Source organism: Myotis myotis, unplaced genomic scaffold, assembly GCF_014108235.1.
Source record: "Myotis myotis isolate mMyoMyo1 unplaced genomic scaffold, mMyoMyo1.p scaffold_m19_p_5, whole genome shotgun sequence".
Lineage (NCBI taxonomy): Eukaryota > Metazoa > Chordata > Mammalia > Chiroptera > Vespertilionidae > Myotis > Myotis myotis.
In genome coordinates this window covers 25,038,673-25,054,286 of record NW_023416357.1, presented here as the reverse complement: position 1 = coordinate 25,054,286, position 15,614 = coordinate 25,038,673, and the positions used below count along the sequence as shown (strand labels likewise).

General features: G+C 47.1%; 1 protein-coding gene across 11 annotated transcripts in view; it reads right to left on the bottom strand.

Moving 5' to 3' along the window:
* The window catches only part of PDZD2 (PDZ domain containing 2), a 319,250-nt gene that overhangs the window by 102,124 nt on the left and 201,512 nt on the right, over window positions 1–15,614 (bottom strand). The window contains exon 1 of one of the 11 annotated variants that reach the window (XM_036309064.1): window positions 10,490–11,151. The exons of 9 other annotated variants lie outside the window; for them this stretch is intronic. The gene's annotated coding sequence lies outside the window, so the exon portion shown is untranslated. Of the gene's footprint in view, window positions 1–10,489; window positions 11,152–15,614 lie in introns of those variants that run through there. One more of the 11 variants, XM_036309061.1, reaches the window with a different exon arrangement.

Sequence of the window (15,614 nt, the reverse complement as noted above, 5' to 3'; positions counted from 1 at the left end):
ATACTTCTACTGTGTACTTTCACCCTCTGGGAATGCTCTTCCCATTCTCTCTGCCTACACAGATCCGACTTATGCATCAAGGTCCAATTTAGGAATGGCCTCTCTCATGAACTCTTTCCCATCCATTCCAGCCTAGGATTTTCATAGAATTGTCTGATCTCAGAGTTCTCTAGTAAACACAAGCCATCTATGTCATGTCATTAAATTACATATTTCTTTCATTAGAATTAAGTTCGTATATTTTCTTTCAAATTTCATTGTATTTACACCCTGTCTCTCCAAGTCCATACGTTTTCTTCAAGCAACTCTAGAGAGACATATGTGGTGTTTAATATCATTAGGTTAATTACCATGGACCAAGTTCTCTCATTCTTAAGCAGTGCCATTTCTTGGGGAGAAAAGTGAAGCTCCGTCCATTCTAGGGATAGCTCTCTTTTGGAACAGCTGCAGGGACTTTTTACGAATATTAAAATCTGTCTGTGTTAATCTAGTCTGGAACACAAGGTTGGAACTCATCCTCAAAATGACAAATCTTGAAGCACTTTCACTCCTTGGAGCAGCAGGAAAGACAGTCCTTGCCTTCGAGCAGACGGAAAAACATCCTGCGACTTACATGTACCAACGCGCTCACACAAAAGATTCCTGGCTCTGGAGCACAGCTGGAAAGTGGCCATGAAAAAGGGCATGGGGTGTGAAATGATTCACTAATGGGACATTAGAGCTACTTTAATCAGGAAATTCAGAAGTGATATATTTCTATGGGAATCCTCATTCTTCCTCCCCTCCTCTCCAAAGCAAGCCTTTGATTGGGTTACAACAGAAAATAGCATTTCTTCTATCTATTTGGCACCACTCAGCAGAAATGTAAAGTCTTTGGGGGCAACAGAAAAATACTGGTGATGAGGAGACCACCTTAAGATCATATAATTCTTTGCATTCCCCCCACCCCCCAAAGCCGTCCACATATGTTGTTTTGATTTTCACAACAATTTTGTAAGGGAGGTAGCACAGGCAGAATTATCCTCATTTCCCAGATGGGGAAGATGAGGTACTGAAGGATGAAGAGGTCTAATGAAGAGGTGGGGGGACCCCTGTGCATTCCAGGGGCCTCAACTGTCCACTGTGGAAGCATCAGGATGGCTTCCACAGGATGACATTTTTAGTGCTAGAACTGGGGACAATGTTTGGGTTAAATTTGGTCCACATCCCACATATCTGGGCATTTTATTACTGTTCCTCTAATGTGACACCCCAGAAACAAGGCCCCTGAGCAGCAGCGGGTCTGTATTGGGTGTGGCCTCCATACAGGAACCCAGATGGCATCCCCTGGTGTCAGTTCAGCCATGAAACCTGTTTCCATAAAATGAGGCTCTGGGTCTGAGATAACAGGTCTATAAGGCGGGGGGGGGGGGGGGGGGGGGGGGGGTCAGACTTGGCTGAATATAAGGATAATTTGGGAGCCTTTTATTTGAAAAGGAAGAAGAGAGAGACTACTTTGCAAGGTGACACACCATTATTACATACATAATTTAAGCAACAAAAGGAAAGTATAAATAACAACTAAAACAGGTCCCCAATCACCTCTGCCCACTGGGGACAGTACAGCAGTGACACAAAAGCATTCTGCAGCAGGTGGCGCCCATCAGAGGGATCCCTCAACTCCTGTGGAATGCTGTACACGTACAATGCTAGGCCCTCTCCCGGAACTGGGGCTGGGGGCCCTGCACTCTGCACTTTATGAAATGCCTCTTAGAAACCAGGGGCGTCAGTGATCCGTAGGGAGTCTTCTAGGGGAGACTGGTATGAAACAGCATGTTTTTCAGGAAGAACTCTTCCAGTCCCAAGGTGTCACCTATGTTTTTTCAAAGCTGGGATCACCACGGCTGGGGTTACGGGGAATTGGCCCAGAAAGTAGAAATAGTAAGAAAGAGTTAAAAGAAGAAAAAAAATAATAAAGAGAGTTAGAAATAGTAAGAGAGTCACCCTGTAATGACTTTTCTCCTACAGAAGCCTCACCTGCTACCCCCCCACAACCCGCCCCCCCCCCCCCGCCCCCACACACACATACAGTTCCCCCAGAGACAATGCATGAATGGGCAGGTGGGCAAGGAGACCCAGGAATCACCTGGATCCAGTCCAGGACAGGTGAGGTTTCAGGCTGGAAGGGCCTGGAAATATGGAAGCTAAAACTGAACATCTGGTGGGTCACTTCGGTGGAGGAAGGGATCAGGGAAAAGAAATCGGGATGAGGGCAGGAATGGTCTTGGGGGGCTCTAGTTAAGGCCAAGCCCAGAGCATGAGGGAATGGCATGAAGGAAATCCCCGAGTCTGGGTGTCTGGAACATTCCTGCGACTTGTTCCATATTGAGTCCTCATACTCAACTACCTCTCTCCTGAGAAGCTCAGGCTAAGATGGCAAAAACAAACAACAAACAAAGATGGCAGTCACATATTTAATCACTGGAAGGGTCCTTCCTTCACTAGGAATTAGTAAACTGGCTTTAAAAAAATTTTTTTTTATTGATTTCAGAGAGAGAGAGAGAGAGAGAGAGAGAGAGAGAGAGAGAGAGAGAGAGAGAGAGAGACATAGAAACATCAACGATGCAGGGTAATTATTGATTGACTGTCTCCTGCACATCCCCCACTGGGGATCGAACGCGCAACCCAGGCATGTGCCCGGACCAGGAATCAAACCATGACCTCCTGGTTATAGGTCGATGCTCAACCACTGAGCTATGCAGGTCAGGCAGTAAATGGCTTTTGGATGTCAGTCTCCCGGGAGCAGCACATCAGTCCCCTCTGGTACTTATACAGAATTGGATTTCCGGACCTCTGTGGCGACCCTAGGAAGCCACCAGCTACCTGTGCGGCAGAGGAGGCTGACCAAGGCCCGCAGCACACCCTGCGGAGACAGCAGGTGAGAACTGGGGGCGCTGTGGTCACTGAAGACAGCTGCTTGGGCCTCGGCGGTGCAGTGACGTTTTCCTCTCAGACTCTCTGCCAAGGGCCCTTCCTCTAATTTGCAAATGTGCATGGAAGTCTTACAGTGATACACAACTAGCATCATCTAAAGACACACTTAATAAATCACCCCTGGGGGAAGGAGGGCGCCACACGCTGAGCTCCTCGGAGCAGAGCATATGGTCACGAGGTGTGTGCAGGGATCAGATGGTGAACCCAGGCGGCGGCAGGCGGGCAGCTGTGCCGCGGCTCCCAGTGCACCTGGCCCCAACCAGGGCTGCAGCTGCAACTGCTTCCTGGCAAGGCATTCCCATGACAGAGCCACCCCAGAGGCTGTTACCGTGCCCTTCCCCCTGGCAGCCTCTCCCAGGCCTGGCAGTTACTCCGGGCTCTGCAGCACAGGACACTGAAGCAGGTGAGGTTTGCTTGTCTTTTGAGATTCTCCCCCTTTCCCTCTCCTGGGACATCTCTTGCCACTACCAAGCGTTACCATAGTTAAGCCATTTCCTACAACTAAGATGGATTACAATGACTGGAAGCGAGTTTGGAAAACAGGCATTTACTTGGTTTGCGGTGGGACTACAGCGTGGCCACTGTGAATCTGTTAGAGACACAGAAACCTCAGGCCCCAACCCAGACCCACTGCGTAGGAATCTGCATTTTATCAAGATCCCCAGGTGATGAACAGGTTAGACTAAACGCCACTGTCCTGGATAAATATTTTTCTCTTGGTAAATAAAGATGTAAATAAATGTCAAACGGGTAGCCTTGAAGACAGGTTTTCTCTGTTCCTTGTTAGGTCGAATCATTTCCTTGTCCAAGAGCTACCGCATTTGCCTTTTCGGCTTATGTCAGCTGGCTTCCACACAAGTTCCTACCACAGAGCTAAGCACTTAGATGTTTAATAAGTACTTCTGATCGAATCCCGAAGGCTGGGGTCTAAGTGTTTTGGAAACAGACACGCCAGGCTACATTCTGAATCCCATCACCAAGAGTAACGAAAACAATCCCATTTCGCAGGAAGCTGACTGCTCTGTGTGCACAGGCACTTCCAGATGAGTGTGGGTTTAATATAAATCACTGACTGTGTTCTGAAAGGCTCCCTCTGCCCTGCCAGAGCCTGGGGCAGGCTCCCTGCCTCTTGGATCATAAGCACCTTTTCGAGGTAGTTTTCTTGCCAAGAATAAGCAACAGTTCCCACAGCCATGTCAACTGTGGTTCTCAAAATAAGATCCATTTTCAGAAAAAAGCCAAAATCGATTTGTCCCTGAATTTCAAAACTGTAGATCCAAGGCCCCCACGCTGCTCTGCGGGCTGTTTTCTCCTCACACTCAACCCAAGGGCCCTGAAGGCACAATGGAATCGAGCACACCAGCCTCGGGAGCTCACCTGGCACTTGGTTTGAACTCTGGCTGCAAAGGGGCTACTACACAGCGAGGCACTCCTCTAACGAAAACAGATCAAGGGAGCACGTTTGGGCCACGCATTTACCAAAGAGAAGAAAGACCTACATATGTGAGACACAGTGTTACAGAGAGAGTTTTGCTCAAAAACAGCCACGTCTCCAGGCCCCTGCGAGCACCGCGCATTAATTTCAGCTCGCAACCCTCCTCCCTCACTAACACACGCATCGCTCATGCTTAGCGTTTCCTTACCCAGGTGTGCGCATCGGGAAAGGATGTCCGAACCCTGCAGTCTGAACAGCCTGTGATGAGTTAGTTGCATTATCTGTATCTGGTTCTCCACCTATCCCGGTTCAGGGCCTGGTAATCTAAGCCACGATCGCAAGAAAGAAAATAGGCTGGAAGCCCAGGAAACCTCATCGATTCAAGGGTCAATCTGTGGATAGCAAGAGTCTATCACAGCAAATCCTATCAGAGTAAAATTTATTTTAAAAACCAGCACAGTGTTATTCACTATCACTGGCCCTAAAAGGGGGCTGACTATATGTAATGTTTGATAGCTCTGCTTCAAGACTGTGTAGGTTTTAGACGCCAGTTGCTGCTGAAGATGAAGAACCCACAGTAACAAACAAACAAATAAAAACACTAAAACAGATATCGTCGCCTCTCCCTATTCTGAAATCCTAATGGGAACAATATCATTAAGTCTTCAGAACACCATAGGGACGACTAACGTTCCTTCTAGTGAGACTGGAAATAACTAACTCCACTCACTGTTAAGGTGAGGTGTTCAATTTTTGTTACGGTAAGAAACTTGTTAAGAATGTGTAATTATGCCGAAACCGGTTTGGCTCAGTGGATAGAGCGTCGGCCTGCGGACTGAAGGGTCCCAGGTTCGATTCTGGTCAAGGGCATGTACCTGGGTTGCGAGCATATCCCCAGTAGGAGATGTGCAGGAGGCAGCTGATCGATGTTTCTAACTCTCTATCTCTCTCCCTTCCTCTCTGTAAAAAATCAATAAAATATATTAAAAAAAAAAAAAGAATGTGTAATTAGTTATAGACATAAGAATGTCTGATGCCTCGGCATCAGGAAACCAACACGCTGTCCACCACACAAAGTTTGGCTGGCCACTGGGAACCCAATAAAACCTTCACACACCAGGATGTCTCCAGGTATACCGCTCGGCTCAGCGCTGGCGCTCCATTCTCTTTCACATTCCTTGACTCACTTGAGGGAGAAACTGAAGTCAAGCAAGTTCTAGCCTGTAAAAAGAGTTGTGCAACGGACTCAGCTTTGCAAACCCCAACTGCAGCCTTCATTTCTGCCACTTTCTTCCCTGCAGTGCTCAGAGGTGATTTTCTGTTTCCCTTCCAGGACTGGATTGCTCTCCTGCCAACACTGTCTTGCATCTGTTATAATAAAATACCTGTGATGTTTTCCAAAGCCAGCAGCTTACTGCCAACAGGCAACCCTCTACCCCACAGGCAGCCGTTTGGGAGTTTAAGTCAAAGCGCTACAAGGTGAAGTTGACAGGGGCTCCTTGGAAGACAGACCCTCTCGCTGGTAGAGCCAGCCAGTAGGAGAAAAGAAAAACACTTTGCCAACGGGGCGGAAACAGCAGCAAAGGCAAATTAAAGGGTTTTGTCCCATGGAGAGCACCATGATGAGGCCCGAGACTCATGCCTTTCAAATGAAGGGCAGGGATGGTGCATTTGAGTTCCCCTGACCCCCACCTCCCCACTCAGGGCACTTCCATTTATGTTCTGATTTCGGTGGGAATTCTAAATTGTTCACTGCAGGACCACTTTTTTTGGAGGGGTAGGGAGGAGAGCTCATAAAAATATAAGTAAGGAAGCAATCTGTAACTGTTGTTTTGCACCGAAGTCTGAGGAGTCTCACTGAAATAGAGGCCTTTTAACGGAACTGATTCTCAAGGGCCCCGGTGGCCCTTTCTCAGACTTGCCCTTCACTGCCAACTTCCAACTTGGTTTCCATCTTCTAATGTAGGGAGAAAAATAGTGTGGAAATGAGAAACGCAAAAAACGATGGTCCAAGTGTGTCTTGCTCTAAGCCAACCTGATAGCCTCCAAACCTCAAAATTACAAACAATACAACTGTGGGGTGAGCCTTGTCTTTGACCAAAGGAGTCACTTTTGGTCCCTCAGAGTGTGGATTCCCTCTGGTGCATGCGAAACATAGTTGGGCGCTTCTTCAGGAACGGATGATAAAAAGGGAGGCAGACCCAGAGTCCCAGGTCAATTGCTGTTCTGGTCTGACTCACTGTAGAGGGACCTTATATCTAAGCCAAGACCATACACTCACATCGTGCCCTGTGGAGTCATAGTGTGGCTGCACACAATGCACACCTGGATTTCACAAACCAAGGCCACATGGGGCCGATGTGCCCACAGAGACAGCAAAGCCATGGAAACGTCTACTAGTGGAGCCCAATCAGCTTCTCCTGGTAAGCCGAACAGGTGCATGTCAATGGAGGAGGAATGCTCTCATCTTTTCTAAGGAAGAGACAGAGCTCCAACAGGGACCTCCAGTGTGAGAGGGATTTTGTGCAAAAGCCTCTGATCCCACTGCAGGAAATGTATAGAAACTGGGTCTGGAAGTGAGAGGGTGCGTTGCCTACAGAAGTTCTTAAGAGGGGCAGAAGTTATTGACCCACTTTTATGGAAAAGGTCTCAAGTTTTCTCTTTGTAACTCAGAATCGTAACTTCTTTGTGCTCAGCTGTTCCTCTTCTCTAGGTTTACACACATATGAACACATCTAGCTCAATCTTCTATCCCATTCACCATCAGGACAAAGCTGATACAAGAGGTCAAAGTCCAGCCCTATTCAGATAGCCAAAGGGCAGGGGCAGGTGCTCCAACTCTGAGAACACTCTGCCTTCCCAACATTCTATAAATACGTGGGCTAGTAAGGGCTAAGTTTACAGCTTGTCCTCCACTTTAGCTCATGATAAGACTTTGCCTGCCTGACTGCTCTGTCTTTTCATGAGCCAGCTTGGTCGCATGCTTCAGAAGTGAACAGGTCCCTCTTGCTACCTTGAAATACCAGGTAGTTTGAGAGTAAGTGCATGCAGAGAAAGCACTTACTCATCCTCTGGTCATGGCCTTCTGGGAACCCAACATGACTCTTCACCCCAGAGCCTGCCCATTGAGCTGGGCCACACAGCAGCACCACACCCTCTTGGGCAATCTTGACACTTCCCCTCACATGTTGAGATTTCTAACTGCCCATCACTTGCCGAGTCCAGGCCTCCATTGGCTTGGTTTCCAGTTGGGTTCCAGCAGTTACGCAAATCAGGTTTCTGAGGGTGTCTGAAATTCCAGTGCATACAGGAATAGCAGGTTGCTAATCTCTAAACTCAGAGCCAATCCCCTTTCCAAATACAGACAAAGGTGCTGCCTGGCTCAGGAGGTGGCTGAAAGGACCCGCCCTTACAGCTGACATCGACAGGTCAAGTGCGTTGCTGCCATCTTGTTTCCAGGCGCCAGCTCCCATGGGCACCACGCTGAACATAGCTTCACCCCTCCTCACTTGTTTCCATCCGTCAAACTAGGCCCCACCCCCATTCTTCTCCACTGAAAGCATCTAATTTGCAAATACAGGAGGATAGATGACGGAACTGTCCTGTGGGGGAAAAACTATGCCAGCTATTTTATTTTTCTTCTTAAACTGTAATGTTTTTGTGAAAACTTTCCTGTATTTCCGCAACAGACTATAGCTTCTTACAGAAGCCAGCTCCATGTCCAGGCCAGCATACTGTGCTGGCTCGCAGAGAATGACATGTTCTGGGGGAAGGCTGGCGGGTCTACAGTAAGCTTTCTTAGACAGCAATAAAGAAACTGTTCTAAATATGAGAAAACATGATATCCACTTAACACTCTCTCTCTCTTATTTCTTTTCAAAGTGGCAACACCAAACCACGTAAATTGTAGAAGTCTAGCCAGAGACAGTTCTTAAGAGAAAGAAGGAAGTAAATCACTTTTGTGTGAGTTAGCAGAGTGTTGGTCCCCATCAGGTTCTCTCAGCAGGGAACATGGTCAACTGGGTGTGTCTCATAGGTATCTTCATGAGCAGCTGCACCAATGAGGGGGTGTGGGGGTGGGGTGGGGCGTGGTGAAGATCTAACCATAGACCCAGAGTTCATGTCCATTGTTCAGACCTTGCAGAAAATCTTCAACTTCCCTGCCCCTAAATCTACCCTTCTGGATAATGCTATTTAGCACAGACTGAGTAACTAAAATAATTTTCCAAAATAATAGCCCATTCAACCGTGAAGGACTCAATGAGCTGCATCAGCCCACGGATCCCACAGCTCATGAGTGATGTTAACCAGTGATTGGCAGCTATTGTCTCTAAAGGCTCAGATAGTAAATGTTTTAGGCTTTGCAGGCCATATCTGGCTGTGTCCTGTATTCTTTGTTTCTTCAATGTTTTAAAATGTAAAATGCATTCTTAGCCCTAGATGGTTTGGCTCAATGGATAGAGAGCGTCAGTCTGTGGACTGAAGGGTCCCAGGTTCGATTCCGGTCAGGGGCACATACCCGGGTTGTGGGCTCGATTACCAGTGGGGGCCATGCAGGAGGCAGACAATCAATGATTCTCTCTCATCATTGATGTTTCTCTCTCTCTCTTTCCCTCTACCTTCCTCTCTGAAATCAACAAAGATATATTTTAAAAATAATAAAATAAAATAAAATAAAATGCATTTTTAGCTCCAAGATCTACAAAAACAGGTTGAGACAACCTGGACTTGGCCCACAGGCCATAGTTTTCTGACTTCTGACTGATTTCAGAGTGGACCCTGGAAAGGAGCCTATCCCCCAGCTCAGCTTAATCCAATGCAAACAGCACCTGGGACAGACAGTGTGAAGGATGGGAGACAAAGGGAACCTACCCAACAGGTGGACAGCAGGTGAGAACAAGAGTTTTTTAAAGACCACAGGAGGTGCTGTTGTACCCCCCCTCCCCTCCCCCCCGCGCACACACACACACAGGAGAGAGATTAGCAATCAAGTACACAGGCCTGCCTTGACTAAGCACAGGCATCTCCCAGCCCTCCAGGCCTAAAAGACAAAGCCACGAGATTTGGCCACCATAGCATGAGGACAACAGCCACCCAATGAGCGCCAAGCAAGCAGCTCTCACCTCTGCCTTCTCAGGCACACCCCTGTGGCAAACAGGCATTCTCAAAAGCTCAAATCCAAGAGCGCCAGTATTCAGGCTGGTCTATTTAACTGAAATCAAGTTCTCTACCTAATTCTGATGTTCCTGTCACACATGCCATTTCTGACCTAACCCATGTTAGCTCCATTCAACAACACTCTGACCACTTCATTAGGGGGAAACCCATGCAAAATTATTCAGGCGCCGATCAGAAGCCAGGCCTGGAAATGGCTCAGAAACCCAGGCTTGAGATGGTCTTCATTCTGCTCTGCTTCTCTTATCCTGAGCCCCCACCATGGCAAGGATGCTCTGAGACTCAGCTACAACCACAGGAACCACAGGAACCACAGACCAGCCTGAATTATTCTCGCGTGTGGCTGCAATCCATGGCCCTCCTCGTTTATTTTCTACTGCTGAGTATGACGTGTCACTGTGACCATTTCTGACTCTTTGCCCCTCTTTCCCTCCCCACTCCCCATAACAAATATTCAGGACCCACACTTTCCTTGGCAATTCCCTGCCTTAATGGAGAAAACATTAGTCATTCAGGCTTCACCTTGGACCCGTCAGTTCTGGACATTTTACAGCTGCTATACATCTACTTACAAAAAGTAGCAGAAATGAGCAAAGCACTGTGTTGGCTCTGAATAGGAAAATATAGCAACGGTCAAGCCTCAAATCAGTTTCTGGCTGACTACCTTCAAAGTATTTGCTCTAAAACAATGTCGGCAGTTCCTTTATCACCCCCAAATTTAAAGTCAGTTTCAATTTAAACATGACATGATTTGGGGTGATTTTTTTCTTTTTTAAAAAAGCAACCCCTAGAATGTAACTGTCATTTAGCCAAACTAGTAACAGAGAAACTCCTGCTTGGACCAATAGCACAATTCAGGCTAAGTGTGTTTCCTATGTCAATATCATCTACTCGTTTCTCACACACCTCTTGGAAGACAAGTGGTGTTCAGAGAGATGATTCTCTTCGCCTCTCAGGTCTTCTTCCCTCCTACCTGCTTCACGAGCGGGTCAGATGCGTGTTCTCCTCTGTGCTTCACAGCCTCTTCCTAGGACAGACTCCAAAGTTTGTTGCGGTTCATTTCCCTTCTCCGTTCAGTTCTTTAACGTCCTGGGTTATTAACTATCAACAGCAATGCAAGCCATGCCAGTGTGCGCTCCGACACCCGCCGGCCTCCCATGCTTCTTAACTCAGGAGCCGATTCTCTGTCCCCTCCTCCCGGCTTCACCTCCTGAGCTCGAGGGCCCCACCCACAGCACTCAGATCATTTTTCATTTATGAGTACATCCAGCTAGACTGTGTTTGTAAGAGACTGAGCCAACCCTTGCCCTGCGAGCGGACTGAATCCATGCTGCTAAAGACGACTTTAATTTTCTGGGAGTATGGGGCCAGGGGGGCATTCAGATCCTGGCAGAAGTCATCGGGGGCTTCCTCCTACAGGCATCGGCAGATCACCTCTTCCATCAGCACAGCACGCACACCTTGGTGATGGAATCACAGTAGTTTCATTATACAGACAACCCTACACCCTCTGAGGTGGACTGAAGACTTCAGGCACAAGAAAACAAAAATATAACAAAATGTGCAATTCACATACATAAAAAATGTGAAGCCAGTGCAGGGAAGGCCTGGGGAGGGGATGGGAGCAGGCGGGGAAGGGGGTCAATGGCGGGAGGGTGGGGGAGAGGGGAGATCTGTAATACTCTCAACACTGAAGATAAGTTAAAAAAAAAAAGTGAAGCCAGTATGACAGGCCAAGAAACTTTCTACCCTGAGACCTAACACTTCACAATGAATGAAATATTTTGCACTTATTAACCCTTTTCAGTCCAACCTCGAGGCTGACTCGACAGACCAGGCACTAGGAGCAGGTCCAACGTCGAGCAATAAGAACATTAAAAAGTTCAACATTCAATCCTGTCAATTAATTTGGACCAGACTGTTTGAATTCCAAAAATAACATTGGACCACAAAGGGTTAAAGTGCCACGTTTTTTTATTGCATTCAAATGGGAATCAAAATTGAGACTTTAAATAATTTTAAAGAGAAGCTCATTGGTATATAAGGGCTACTTATCATGATGACTCCAACACATCTACCACATTCCCATCTTGCACCCCAGACCACTACTAGCAAACACAGAAGACCAGTCAGCCCTTGAGAACAAAAAGATAATTTGATTTTTACTCTCTACGATTTTGTCAGGAAACAGAATTTTTAAAAATAGCCTTCTCCAAACCAACACACACATACATCGTGACTTCCACTATGTGTAAAACTCATCTTATTTTGCAGCTGGAGCCAAAGGGGTCTTTCATGATCCATCAACCAGAGACAGTCTCCCAAACTCCAAGGCCTTCATGGTAGATGTGAAAATTTACAGAAACTATTTAAATGAGAAAAACATATTGTCATTATGTCCCCGAGCAGCTACAATCACCAGGAACAAAAGAGGAGCCGTCGGTCTAAGGCCATGCTCCCCAAAACCGAGGAGGACTGTTAGGTTTTAGGATTAATCTTTGTCTTTTCTAATCTATTCATTTCTTTAGAGTCTCATCACATATGGGTTTCCTCCTTATGTTCCCCATACTGTCATAAGCTGGTCCCAATCACTACGGGAAGTTCTTCAGTCTTCAAATTTGTTTTTTAATTTTTCATACATTTAAAAAAACATGATATATATTTCCACACAGGCTCCAAGTGGATTCTAGTCACCCTTACCTCCCAACACCACATCCTTAGGGAAAAGGACAACAAAAACAGGCAAGTTCTTTTCTTTACAGTTTCCCATTGGCCAGTTTAACAAATGAGGGGAAGGAAAAAAGCCAAGTCCCCGCTAGGTAAACGGTGGTTTAATGGTGGGCAGAGAAAGAACCGACGGGAGGATTAGTGCCCGGTCCCCAAACCCAGCCCAGCAACCAGAGGCCAGTCCAAGTCTTCCTCTGCCATCCAGGGGTCTGAACGTGATCACGCGGGTGACCTCCTGGGACTTAGGCTCCTGGTTTAGGAGAGGGTCTTGCTCTGAGTGTAAGCTAAGGAGAAGGAAGAACTCTGTCCTTTACATTTTTTTAAAGAAATAAGGGAAGAAGGGGGTTAAAACTTTTCTTGGCCCATGACCAAGCTAGTCTTCATCAGAAGTAAAATTTGCCTGTAGAGTGTTTTCTCCAGTTGTCAGTTTGTGACATCTGCCAAAAATCTATGGTGGTGAAACCTGTTATTCCACCTCTCTTTGTCCCATTCTCTCAACAAAGGGTGGATAATATAGATCACATCGTTTTTCTTTAAGGGATATTACGGCTCCATTTACTTATAAAACTAGCCATGCAGCGCATATCAGAAGGCAGCAAGTATGCAAGCCATTGGTCAAAGCACCCAAGTTCCGAGTCTGGAGCTCTGCTTTCCTCTCACCCACCTTGGTTCCTGGGTTTAGGAGGCCACTGTACCTCCCCCTCTGTAATCTGGCAGGGACCCGACAGATTGCTTAGTTCAACCTTGTCACTGTGGGGATGTGGAAACAGAGGCCCAGAGAGAAGTGAGAAAACTTGCCAAGGTTGGCACATGAGTGGAAGTACTGAGATTAGAACTGAAATTAGATCTTCCTGGTGCCAACTCCAGGACGGCATTGGGTCGACAAGATGTAAAACCACAGGCAGGGGCTCAGTAACGGCTCTCCGGGTGGTCAGGAAGCCCGGCCTAGGACACACCTGAGACTCTCCCATGAGCCAAAGCAGAGGAGTAACAAACAAAGGCAGCATCAGAAGGCTGGGGAGATGGCGAGCGGTTCCAGCAATCCCCAGCAGAGAGAGGGATCAGCAATGCCACAGAAGCCAGCAGGCACCTCTGGGTCCACACCCAAAGAACGGAAAACGGGGGCATGAACGGGTATTTATAGCAGCAATGGCCCAAAGGTAGAAGCAACCTAAATTGCCCATGGACTGATGGGTAGATAAACAAAATGTGGTCTATATATATATACAATGAAATATTATTCAGCCTTAAAAGGTTAGAAAATTCTACACACGTTCAAGAGAAAGGAACCTTGAAGACATTGTGTTGAGGGAAAGAAACAGATCACACAAAGATAAATACTGCATGATTCCACTATGGGAGGCACCTAGAACTGTCAGATTCACAGAGATAGATATAGAACGGTGATTGCCAGGGGCTGGGAGAGGGGAGAATGGGTAGTTCTTGTTTAATGGGTACAGAGTTTCAGTTTTGCAAGATGAGAAATGTCCTGAGGATGGATTGGGGTGATGGATGCACAACAATGTCAGCAGATTTAATGCTACAGAATTCTATACTTAGAAATGGTTAAAGTGGGCCCTGGCTGGTTTGGCTCAGTGGATAGAGCGTTGGCCTGCGGACTGAAAGGTCCCAGGTTCGATTCCGGTCAAGGGCATGTACCTTGGTTGCGGGCACATCCCCAGTGGGGAGTGTGCAGGAGGCGGCTGGTCGATGTTTCTCTCTCATCGATGTTTCTAACTCTCTATCTCTCTCCTTTCCTCACTGTAAAAACTCAATAAAATATATTTAAAAAAAAAATGGTTAAAGTGGGCCCTGGCTGGTTTGGCTCAGTGGATAGAGTGTGGCCTACGGACTGCAGGGTCCCAGGTTCGATTCCAGACATGGGCACATCCCCAGTAGGGGGCGTGCAAGAGGCAGCCAATCAATGATTCTCTCATCATTGATGTTTCTATCTCTCTCTCCCTCTCCCTTCCTCTCTGAAATCAATTAAAATAGTAATAATAATAATAATAATACTCAAAATAATTTTTAAAAATGGTTAAAGCGGTAATTTTTACATTTTATGTGTACATACATATATTTCAAAAAGCCAATGCCATCTGGATTTTGTTTCCCTTTGGCCACTTCTGCGGCTCTCACGCTTCGTATTAATTAAAGAGGCAAAGTGCAGATGACCTCTTGTCGTAAGGTAAAGTTCACAAACGACTTGAGAACAGGAAGCATGAAAGTTCCCTTCTCTCTTTTCCTATCTCCTGGTCAAAAATAACTCCCAGAAGTTATGAAAGCAAACAAGGTGCTCGCTTTGTTTCCATGTGCTGTGATGGGAGATGATGATGTCGATGGTGATGGGAACACCCTCCATCCCGTGCACGCTGGGAAAGCCTGGCCTGTAAACTCAGAGAGCCGGCTCCCTTCTGACTCCCGATCAACACGAGGGCTCACACACACCTGCAGAAAGCTCGATGCAGCGGCAGCCTGCTTGTTCCTCTGTAAAGCTCCCTTAGAGCTCACACGTCCCTCACCTCATGCAAATCAGCAGCATAGACTGATGCCAGCATGCTTTTTTGGTCCTCATATGTGCACAGAGCTGTTTCTTAGCTGTTGAATCTGTCCAATTAGACCGTACGGCTAGCTCTCTCAGCCTCCATCCTTGACTTCCCTCCTTCCTCCTGGGTGGCCAGGTGAGACCTGGAGGGGCACTAGCATCTCTCTCTCCCCGTCCTGGCTTTCCCCCTCTGCATCCACAGCAACCACCACCAAGAAAGAGCTGCCAACTCCTCCACCTCCATCTCTTCAGAGCTTCAGCCCAACCGTGGCCCACCTCCTGCCCTGCTCCAGCTGGCTGTCCTACCGGCATCTGAACTCAGCATGCCCTAAAATAAACCCACCAGGCTCTCTCTCAAGCCGGTGCCCCCTCCTATATGTCCCCTTTTAATTAATGTCAATTCCCAGTCACTCAAGCACAAACGAGTCACCCGACTCCTCTCTTCCCTTCACATTCGGTGGTTAGGTCCTGTCAACTCTACTCCCTAAATCTTTCACCCGTCCCCTTTCCTGTACTCTGTCACACTCGTGGGCCTTGGATCCAAGCTAGTCTCTCTTCCTCAGTTGTTCACGCCAATCTATTCTGCACACGGAGATATCTGATAGCAAAGACATGACAACTGCTTGAAATGTTCTAATAACTTCTTATTGTCCAAAGGATAAAGCTCGTTGTCTGGTACCTGAGACCATTGCTGATCCAGCCCCAATGCCCTTATCACGAAACACACTGATGACTGCTCTTTTTCATGTTGTACCTATG